At 37.6% G+C, this 11,708-nt stretch overlaps 1 protein-coding gene across 1 annotated transcript in view; it reads right to left on the minus strand.

Moving 5' to 3' along the window:
* Positions 1 to 11,708, minus strand: part of fam228a (family with sequence similarity 228 member A) — a 29,154-nt gene that overhangs the window by 3,954 nt on the left and 13,492 nt on the right. The gene's annotated exons all lie outside the window — the stretch shown is intronic.

An 11,708-nucleotide genomic window follows, 5' to 3' on the forward strand; every position in this document is an offset into this window, starting at 1 on the left:
CAAGAGTTCAACTCCAGACGTGGGCAATCCCTCACCACGTGGACAGATACTGTCAAAGGCCAAAAGTTCAACGCAAAGGGGGGCAGTCCCAAACAATGGGGCGGTTATGGTCAAAGGGCAACGCAAAGGGGAGGGGCCCTCACAACGTGGGTGGTCCGGAAGTAATTCAACACCCCCACCCCCCCGAAAAGGTCAATGACCCCATCAATCATACCTGTCAATCATTTTGACACTATGACCCGCATATATACTACTCACATGTATCCAATCTTGTAATCAGACATTCAGCCTATTTAAAAGGAGAAAAGTAGTCACTGTGCTTTTTGGTATCATTGTGTGCACCACACTGAACATGGCGCAGAGAAAGCAAAGGATAGAGTTGTCTGAGGAGCTCAGAAAGAAAATAATAGACAAGCATGGTAAAGGTAAAGGCTACAAGACCATCTCCTATCAGCTCGATGTTCCTGTGACAACAGTTGCAAATATTATTAAGAAGTTTAAGGTCCATGGAATTGTAGCCACTTTTAAAAGAAAAAGATAAAAAAAGCCAGACTGGAATTTTCTAAAATTCATATTGACAAGCCACAAACCTTCTGGGAGAATGTCCTTTGGACAGATGAGTCAAAACTGCATCTATTTGGCAAGTCACATCAGCTCTATTCACACACGTAAAACTCAAGCTTTCAAAGAAGTGAACACCATACCTATAGTGAAACATGGAGGAGGCTCGGTTATGTTTTGGGGCTGCTTTGCTGCATCTGGCACAGGGTGCCTTGAATCTGTGCAGGGCACAATGAAATCTCAAGACTATCAAGGCATTCTGGAGCGAAACGTACTGCCCAGTGTCAGAAAGCTCTGTCTATGTCGCAGGTCATGGGTCCTCCAACAGGATAAAGACCCAAAACACACAGCTAAAATCACACAAGAATGGATGAGAACAAAACATTGGACTATTCTGAAGTGGCCTTCTATGAGTCCTGATCTGAATCCTATGGAACATCTATGGAAAGAGCTGAAACTTGCAGTCTGGAGAAGGCACCCATCAAACCTGAGACAGCTGGAGCAGTTTGCTCAGGAAGAGAGGGCCAAACTACCTGTTAACAGGTGCAGAAGTCTTATTGAGAGCTACAGAAAACGTTAGCTTGCAGTGATTGCCTCTAAAGGTTGTGCAACAAAATATTAGGTTAGGGATCCCATCATTTTTGTCCATGACATTTTCATTTGTTTTATTATTTACAATTTTATGTTGAATAAAAAATCAAAAGCAAAGTCTGATTTCTATTAAATATGGAATAAATAATGTTGGATGCCATTTACTTTTTTCAGTTTCAAGTTATTTCAGAGAAAATTGTGCATTCCTTTTTTTTGTGGAGGGGTACTAACAAATTTGAGCACGTCTGTATATATATATATATATATGTTTTACTGTTTATTTCACATAAAACATTCAGCTTAAATTGTGTATAAATAACATGAAATAGTTAATTCATTGAACACATTGACTTCTAAAATCAAGTAAGTTAGCTGTCAAACAGATGGCGCTTCACCATCTAACAGGGGACCAAAATGTCAATTTGTTCAACAATGAAAGTCACCTTCATTGAACATATTAACTTTGGTCTCCTGTTTGCTGCTGTAAAGCGACGTGAGACTTTAAATGTCTTGAATACATAAACATTTTGTAGGTCTAAAACACAAAATTTCATGTTGATTTGATGTATTGAAGATTTTCAGTAGATTCAGTTAAATTATATAAACTGAATAACTTTCCGTTAAACACACTGAACATTTTCAATATACTGTAACAGTCAACTTCTACCACTAGTGAATTTAAAATGGAAGGGAACTGATTTTTTCTGAAACTGCAACATGTTTATGTGTGTTTCTGAATAAACTGTTTATTTCACATGTGAAATTCAGTTTAACTTGTGTATAAATAACATGAAATAGTTACGTCATTGAACACATTGGCTGTGGTCCCCTGTTGGCTGCTGTCATGCGACATAATGTGGCTGATGTGACATTTCAGGATTCACTTGTAAAGGTTTTCACCCAGCAAAGACACACTGTTACTTATTAAACACAGACCTAAAAACACTAACAACATGTAACATTACATTATTGTAAATTTCTTTATAAAACAGGAATAACACTAACTACTGTTTATAATTCACTGACGTATATCAGAAAGAATCAGAATCAGAAAGAGCTTTATTGCCAAGTATGTTTGCACATACAATGAATTTGTTTTGGTGACAGGAGCATCCAGAACACAGAAACAGCAACAACAGTACACAGAGACCATAACACAATAGAATACAGTACACAATGATTTAAATAAGGGCCTATGGGTATAAAAAATTAAGAAATACAATACAATAAACATAAGATAAAGATATAGAGAGTAAAACTATGTATGTATGTAAATACGTACAAGTAAACCAGAAGGCAGCATTGTGAAGAGATGATGGCTTGGATGTGAGAGGTTCAGGGTGATTTTCTGAGCGCTTTTCCTCACTCTGGATGTATACAGTTCTTGGAGGGTGGGCAGGGGAGCACCAATGATCTTCTCAGCAGTCCGAACCGTCCTCTGTAGTCTTCTGATGTCTGACTTTGTGGCTGAGCCAAACCAGACAGTGATGGATGTGCAGAGGACAGACTCTATGACAGCTGAGTAAAACTGTTTTAACAGAGTTTGTGGTAGGTTGAACTTCTTCAGCTGATGTTAGAAGTACAACCTCTGCTGGGCTCTTTTAGCAGTGGAGCCAATGTGATTGTCCCACTTCAGGTTCTGAGAGATGGTGGTGCCCAGGAACCTGAATGACTCCACTGCTGCCACAGTGCTGTTCATGATGGTGAGAGGGGGGAGTGCAGGGGGGTTTCTCCTGAAGTCCACAATCGTCTCCACTGTTTTAAGCATGTTCAGCTCCAAGTTGTTATGACTGCACCAGACAGCCAGCTGCTCAGCCTCCTGTCTGTACACAGACTCATCACCATCCTGGATGAGGCCAATGAGTGTGGTGTCGTCTGCGAACTTCAGAAGTCTCACAGAAGGGTCCTGGGCAGTGCAGTCATTTGTGTACAGGGAGAAAAAAAGTGGGGAGAGAACGCACCCCTGGGGGGCGCCAGTGCTGATTGTGCGGGTGCTGGATGTGAGTTTCCCCATTCTCACTAACTGCTGCCTGTCTGTCAGAAAGCTGGTGATCCACTGACAGATAGAGCCAGGAACAGATAGCTGGGTTAACTTTGTCTGGAGCAGTGATGGGATGATGGTGTTGAAAGCGGAGCTGAAGTCCACAAACAGGATCCTCACATAGGTCCCTGGTCTATCCAGATGTTTCAGGACAAAATGCAGCCCCATGTTAACTGCATCCTCAACAAACCTGTTTGCTCTGTAGGCAAACTGCAGGGGGTCCAGTAAGGGTTCTGTGATGTCCTTCAGATAAGCCAGTACCAGTCTCTCGAATGACTTCATGACCACAGATGTGAGAGCGAAGGGTCTGTAGTCATTCAGTCCTGTGATTTTGGGTTTCTTTGGGATGGGGATTATGGTGGAGCGCTTGAAACAGGAAGGAACTGTGCATAGCTCCAGTGATCTGTTGAAGATCTGAGAGAAGATGAAGGCCAGTTGAATAGCACAGCTTTTAAGACAGGCTGGGGAGATACCATCTGGGCCTGGTGCTTTTCTTGTCTTTTGTTTCCTAAAGACTCGGCACACATCCTCTTCACTGATCTGAAGTGCAGGAGGTGGGGTGACTGAAGGTGAAAGGTGTTGTGTAGAGAGAATGTCAGAGTTGGAGTGAGGTGTAAAGTAAGTTGATTGCCTGCAAAATTGGGGGATTGTGGCTTGTAGTTGGTGATGTCTTTAAGGCATAATATGTTACATGGTCCATGTTTACATTATAGTGAAAAAATATTCCTAGACTTTAACTTTTGTGTAGATGATAAGTCTTGACTTGTGGAAGTCTTGAGATACATCAAACTGCAGAATATAAGCAGAATATATTTCAATATGGTATTACTGTAAAACTTGTCTGTCTTATTTATTTTTGTATTGTGGTTAAGTTTTGAACTGAAGTTTAACTAAACTTTAAGTTTAGTTTTTGAATAGATTATGTAAGCATTGGCATATTGGTATATACTTACACAATCCATTCAAAAACTAAACTTAAAGTTTAGTTTAACTTCACTGGACATGAGACTAACTTTTCCTTTATTTCATGAATATTTTGTAGAAAATAGTGTTTCAAACAATACAACATACAATGTCACATTTGTACTAGACATGCACACCCAAATCAACACTTGTAAAAGCTTACAAACATACAAAACAACTACAACATCAGAGGTTAAGTCTTTTCAGTAGACTACACTAAACTGTCAGTCAATGTATCAATGCAGAAGAAATGCATGTATGTCAAGTGTGTGTTTGAATGCATGTCTTAGTAGACATGCATTCTAAGCATTATCTTGTGCAGACCAAGCTCACAATCATACCCAGAATCAGGGCACAATCTGATTGAAGTCAAACAAATCTAAATTTGAATCCCTTGATTACAATGCCAATGTCAGCAGAGCCTTTTTTCATACAGAGATCCTGGAAAATACACAAATAATGTGTCCAGGAATTTGTCCCGGGATAGTCAGATTTTGTTCATTCACACTTCCAGTGATTTTCTGGAATCTGTGCTTGCGTTCACACACATCCCATGAAGATCCCATAAAGACACCTGTCCTAATATACTGCGATGTATTGTTGTTATGTGCATTTTTTTGTTGTGAAAATTGGGCTGATCACGGTGAAGGATATTTTCTTGAGGTGTTTTTAGGTGGCTAAATAGTGCAATTTGTTATTATTACTGTCTTCCTTTGGTGCCAAATAGGCTTAAATAATCTCTCATTTTTGGTTATTATTCTTTATTACACGGCTCATTTGAATGCTTGATTCTAATTGGCCAGTCGCGACATTCCAAGGGTTGTTATTTTCAAATAACAACCGCTCAAAACTAATAACACACTGTAACCCGGATGCTGCAAATAATTTTGAGAGGGGCAGTTTAATATTACACAAAAATTAATTATAAATATGTCTTTTAATAACACACATGACATTATATTTACTAATGATTAAACCAAATTGCCTGTTCGTGACGTTTGAATGTCGTTTCTTACTTTAAAACCGAAACTAAACGGCTTTTCCTCGCGGAAGGTCTGCATTCGGTAAAAATGAGCTAATAAGATATTTCAAATTCACATTTTATGTCCTGTTTTTTTCTCATGTGGCAAGTAGCCGTGTAATAATAATAATAATAATAACCGACTGCCTGTACATTATCCCTTATATTGTTGCGTTTTGCAAAGACGTCAGTTTTAAAACTAACTTTTTTATTTATATTTTTTATTGGTTAATGCAGAACAATGAAGTGCATTGAGGCACAAGAGTGCAAGGTACGCTACAACCTAACCATATTACGCTAAATATAAGATAAATATAAAATGTCATATGTTTGGTGATTATGACCAAGGGCGGTTCTAGGGGGGTGCCAGAGGGGGCCGGTACCCCTGTGTCAGCACACTTCGCCACCCCACTGGCCCCCCTAAATCTGGAATCGTTTCTGGAATTTTTTACCACAACCGAGCAATTTCGGGTGCGATGCACAGTTTGTCCTGCGAGTGGCAGTAATGATGCTTGTGTGCCAAAAGGAAGATTACGCAAGCAAGACGCAAACAATGTCGAGTCTGTGCGTCTTCAGCGAGATTACGTCTACAGTACATCATACAGGTAATGGAAATATTTTGTAAAAATATAATGAAAATGCATATCATTACCCATCATATTAAAATACTGACCTATATTTTCCGGTGTTGCGCATGTTAAATCTACATATAAAGCAGTCGTGACTCGTGCCTATACAAAGAATCAGCTGCTGCCAGAGAACGTGTAACACACTTAAGAAATTTTATTTGTTAATGAAATGAGATCAAATGTAACTTACATTTATTGGAATGAATGTTTGATAAAATGCACATTTGCCTCATAATTAAATAAATGGTCTGTCATTCCCAAGGAATTAGCAGAGTTCAAGTAATCAATACAGCTGTCTATATTGTCCTGTATATTACTTATTACTGTATTTGAGAGTCCTCTTTTCATTTACACATTTGCATAATTTTCCCATTTGCAGTTAAAATGAAGAGAAAGAATGCTAAGGACACAATGTCCCCTTTTAAAAGAAAACTAAAGATAATAGTCAGTCAAGGCTGGAGAAAGAAGATGCTTCTGAAAAAGAGTCGGAAATGCACAAAAGCTTGGAGGACCGGTCAGCAAGGTGATTTAGTTGTGCAGAGAGACAACTTTTGTAACCCTGAAATTCCATGTGAAAAACGTGAGTTTTTACATGAGTATTTAGTTAACATGGCATTCACATGAAAGTGTGCCAAAACCATATCACATGTGAAAAATTTGAAATTCATGTTTTTTTTTCTTTGTGTAAAGGAAATACCTGATAATGTGACTCATGTTTAGATGACTGCTTAAGTTGATTTTTGGATATCTTGTTTGTGGGTAGTTTTTCATTCATGTACTGTATGTACATTTAAGATGCAGAAAAGTGCCTAATGTTATTATTGTTGTCATTGTTATTTTGACTATATACAGGTGCTGGTCATATAATTAGAATATTTATTCTGGTCATATATTCTAATTATATGACCAGCACCTGTACAATGTGTTGTGAAATAAATGACCGTGGAACATTAATTTGAGCTGAACTTGTTTTATTATCTTATTAGTTTACTTCTAGAGAAAACAGTAATACATGACAGTGAAAAAATGACTGAAAATTAATCATGACATGTTAGTGTGCCCCCTAAAAGCATAAGTGGCCCCTGCCTGGTCCCCCCAGTTACAGTAGTCTAGAACCGCCACTGATTATGACTCTTGCATTCCTCCATGATAGTGTGATAGTGATGTGAGGCCAAGTATGGTGTTCCACACTCGGAATTTGTGGTTAAGCTTAAGACAAATAGTATTTTTTAGTTTTCGATTAACTAACGAACATAAATTACTCGCTTAACTATGTTTTCATAGTCAAATTATTTAAACTTTATTATATATGCGTGTCATCTGTACACGGCTTTTACGGCATTGTTTCTTCCTTTTGTTCACACAGGGTGCTTTCCCGTTAATGTTACTAGGTCCCCGTTAGTGTTGCTAGGTACAATTCCGGAATCACTTTTCATATCAATCCGGGATGCGTTTGCTTTCACAAAGGCACTCTGGCAATTTTATTAAATAGTTAAAATAATGCAACAAACACCCATTTTCACCCGCATTCACTTGCATTGTATACTAAAGCAAACATCAATATGAACCAGGAATGTACAGCAAATTATTTTTTACAACAAGTAAACAATACTTGTAAAACAAGTATTATAGTATTACATCTTGTAAAACAAGCTGCAATGGTAATATAGATTATTATTGTAATTATTTCACAAATGCTTATAGATCTTAAAAATCATTTTAAAATGCTTATAGACGGTTTCAAAGCAACAACATAAACAAACGTTACTGCACATGCACGTGTTCGTGGACTGCCCTTAACTTCCAGTACACATTCGCAAATAATAGAGAAGAACCGATATTTGGCTACTTGCCTCTCCAACATTTAAAATTTAGACATGCGAAACCAAGCTCAACTGCTAGAAATCATTGTCCCATACGGTTTCTTTAAATGCGACAAAGATAAATGACGCATTCAACAAATTGTTTATTTAAAAAAATTAACATACAACAAGATTCAACAAATCGTTTATTTAACACTACACAGCAAAATCGCCAGTGTTAAAAAAAGTCAAATTAACTCTCACAGTGTATAGATTACATATACACTGTGAGAGTTAATTTGACTTTTTTTAACACTGGCGATTTTGCCGTGTAGAACCACCACAGGGTAAAACATTTTACGGGGTAAAAAAGTCTGCCAGTCATTGACTTTTAAAATTGTGTTATTTACAATCCCCTAAATTGTTTAGATAAACCCAGATTAAAAAACGGGGAATTCATACCTATAAACGCCGGCGGGTCAAATTTACCTCATGCCTTTATTTTTTATGATTACCCCATGTTTTGTTTTCTTGTTCGACTTATACATGATATAACTAAACAAATTAATAAATATTTAGGTGAAACTAAGCACTTAAATTTGTCGTTGCATCAATTATTATACCACTAAGAAAAGCAATTTTGTTTGAGAAGTGATTTTCTTACTTTAGCTTTGAACATACAACAACAACACAAAAACATAGTTGATGACTAAAAATAATAATTTCATGTCTCTATTACTTTGTGATGACTGTCACATAAAACAGTGACATAAGTTTTTTTTAGCAATATCAAAACAATATTCATATGCATGGGTACATTTTTTAATTTTATTAAAATATAAAACCATCAGGGGCTGAGCCTAAAACATTAGGGGCTAATGTATGGAATTTGAATTAGGTTGTAAGGGGTATTTTTTCAAGGAAAATATGCTTTGCATGAACTTTTTTATGCAATATAGTTTATTAGCAAAAACAAAATAATCACATAAATTTAAATGTATTATTCTCAAGGAAAATATGCTTTGCATGAACACATTTATGCAATATATTATTATCAAACAGAAAATAATCATATGTAACTTTATACATCTGACCCATTGTTATCTATGTTATCAGTAGCTAGTACTTACTGTATTTCATTCTTTTGTGGACTTTTCAAAGTTCTTTATGATTCTTTTATCCATGTATTTTTCCTGTTCATTTTTTTGATGGTGGAATCATCAGAGAGTATCTTCGAGGCTTGACTTGAGCAAAAAAAACATATGGTAATGTTTGTAATGTTAGTGCTTTCACGTTTATGAGCTGGGCGATAATAATACATGAAATTAACAGTCAGTCCCTTTAGGGTTTAATTCAAGGATTTTTCCTTATTTCTTTTGTAAACAGTTTTACAACTTTAATTACTTAAATACTAAAAGTATTTATATGAATAGAAATACTTAATAACTATAATTGATAATGCTTAACCTAATATAAATAAAAAATGAGTAAACAAAGTAAACAAACAGCCAGTGGCCTAATAACTGCTGGTATGACTGAGCTGCTAGCACTTTAAGACTTGCGGTAAAGCGCGGATCCAGTGATACACGTCCCAAAAAGTTTATCCCAAAAACTGTTTGTTTACTTCATACCCGATTGTGTTTAAAAAAAACTCAACGGACATTTTGACATAATTATAAGCCCTATGTGTATTTTACCATTCAAGTAATAAGCCTGAAAGACAAGATTCGCGCGCTGACGGGAAGCATTTGCTCAAGGATGATGTTTTTTTACAAGGAATACAAAAGAGTATTGCATCACTACCGCTTGTTAGGATATTTTTGCTTTGCCTGGTCCATGAGGCAGCAGTCAGGTAAGAAAGGTTCACACAGATCACCCACTGACCTCACATGCGCGACAGGCAACATCTGTGCATTATCCTCGTAAAAATAATGCATCACAATTTGATAAAATTAATTTTTGCTATTTTTGCATTGATTTTGATCAAGATTATGCCGCAATAGCAGAATCACGAAAAACTGTGCGGGTCTTGTTGTGATAATCCGGATTTTTATATCATGAGTTATAAGTGTACATTTTCGTCTGCGTGTACTCGCACAATAAAGTTAATACCTTTCTTCGTCTTCTGCCAAAATTAAAGAAGATTCGTTTGTTTCTTGGCACACGCCATTGCAGTTCTGTAGTCTTCTCTGCCCTCACACTGTTATATTTTATTTTGTCCAGCAGCTCAACTGCATGGTGATGTTTTATGGCGTTATTATAATGACAAATGTCGCGAGCGCATTATTACAAGGCGAGAGCGCATTCTTATAATACGAGCGCGCGAATCTCTCCGCTCACACGCCGATTTCCTTTGCTCATGCACAAAACTGGACGCGCGCTTTCAATTATACGCTGCTCTCTTATGAATTTTCTCTCCTCTCGCTCAGTGAGCATGTGCGCACTCAAAATGCGTGCCGTGCGTCCACGAATCCTTTAGTACTCTTGCTCTCGAGAGGTCCTCCTGTGTGTTCCAGGCATTATAGGCTGTCAAAAGTAGTCAACCAATCAGGGATAGGCTTCCACGGCGGGCCAATGAAAATGCGACCTCTTAACTGCAGTAGGCCTAATTGTTAAAAATGCTTGATGAAAAGAGTTGTTTTTTGTGTTCTTTTCTACAAAAGTGTCATGTTAATGTGTAATACTTGTCAAATAGTATATTGTAAATTGCTGAGTTTCATTCTTATAAAATCTTTTAATATATAAATCTTTTAATGAGTGGATTCTTGCGTGTGGTGGATGGGGGGGCACCTCTGGGGCTGTTGCCCAGGGGCATCATGAGGTCTTAATACGCCTCTGGATCCACCACGTTCTCAGGTAACAATTTTAATATATTTGATGCAACATTATTAATCAAATGTGTATTAGAAATGAACGGGGCATAGGATGCTTTGTAGGCTACATATAAACGTCAGTTTAACTACCATGTTATTCAGACAAAACAGGCCAACACCCTCAAGTTTCGCGCGCTCGTATTACAAGAATGCGCTCTCGCCTTGTAATAATGCGCTCGCGACATTTGTCAATATAATAACGCCATTATGTTTTAGGTATAGGTTGAAATCAGTCACGTGGTGTGAGTATGTGCGTGCTGTGTGTGTGTGTGTCAGACTCGGCGCGTGTGGGAGTGGGAGAGAGGCTGCAGTCAGCATCGTGTACACAGCGTCATTAGCGAATTTTAAGCGTCCAGTTACTGAATTCCTATTATTATTTTCCAGGCCAAAACATTCGGGGCTAGATTACAAACAATCTTTGCTTGAATATATAGTGCTAGCGACGCCCGCATTCACTTAAGACTTAACAGACTGTGTTTTGTTTGAATCGTGTGTGTTTTTTTTACACAATCTTGTGTGCATTTGACAGATAAAGAGCAATTAGACGCAAAGAGAACCTGGTTCTGTATCTGTGCTTTCAGCAGTACGGTGTCTGTGCACGCGCGTACATCGGATGTGCGCGGCGCAATCATGTGCAGAAAAAAACGTCTGTGAGTCAAATCACTTGAAAGTTTAAACATGCACGGCTTTAAAATGCACTAGAATTAATAAACTTTGGTGATGATGAATGTAATGTCTGTGACAGTTATTCAATGTTAAAGCCCCAGTGAAATCAAAATGAAATGATTTTTTCCTTTTATTAAAAATATGCCGTAAAGACATCAATAAAATTATATGCTCACCCTTCACTATGAGAGCTGCTGAAACTGTGCCTCATATCAGCCACTTGCTCGCACATTTATTATGTCCTACATGGGGAATGATGCATAGTCTACTAGATAGGAGATAGGGGATGATACAGACAGTGTACAGACATTACAGCCCCACTGTAATGGAACACACAGCATTATTTGATGTGTTCACTAATTTAAACTGAAAAATGCAGAGAGCGCGAGACATATCAAGTGACCCGGCCACCTTTTAAAATAACCATAATGTTTCATTTATGGCACACAGCCAGCCAGGCAAAGCTGCATGTAACAGCGTAATAGCCACAGTGGTGTAAAAGTCAATTGAAAAGAATAGGCAGATCAACCAGTAATGTGTCATTTGAAGCTTGAGTGAATG

This window comes from Triplophysa rosa, linkage group LG15 (assembly GCF_024868665.1).
Source record: "Triplophysa rosa linkage group LG15, Trosa_1v2, whole genome shotgun sequence".
Lineage (NCBI taxonomy): Eukaryota > Metazoa > Chordata > Actinopteri > Cypriniformes > Nemacheilidae > Triplophysa > Triplophysa rosa.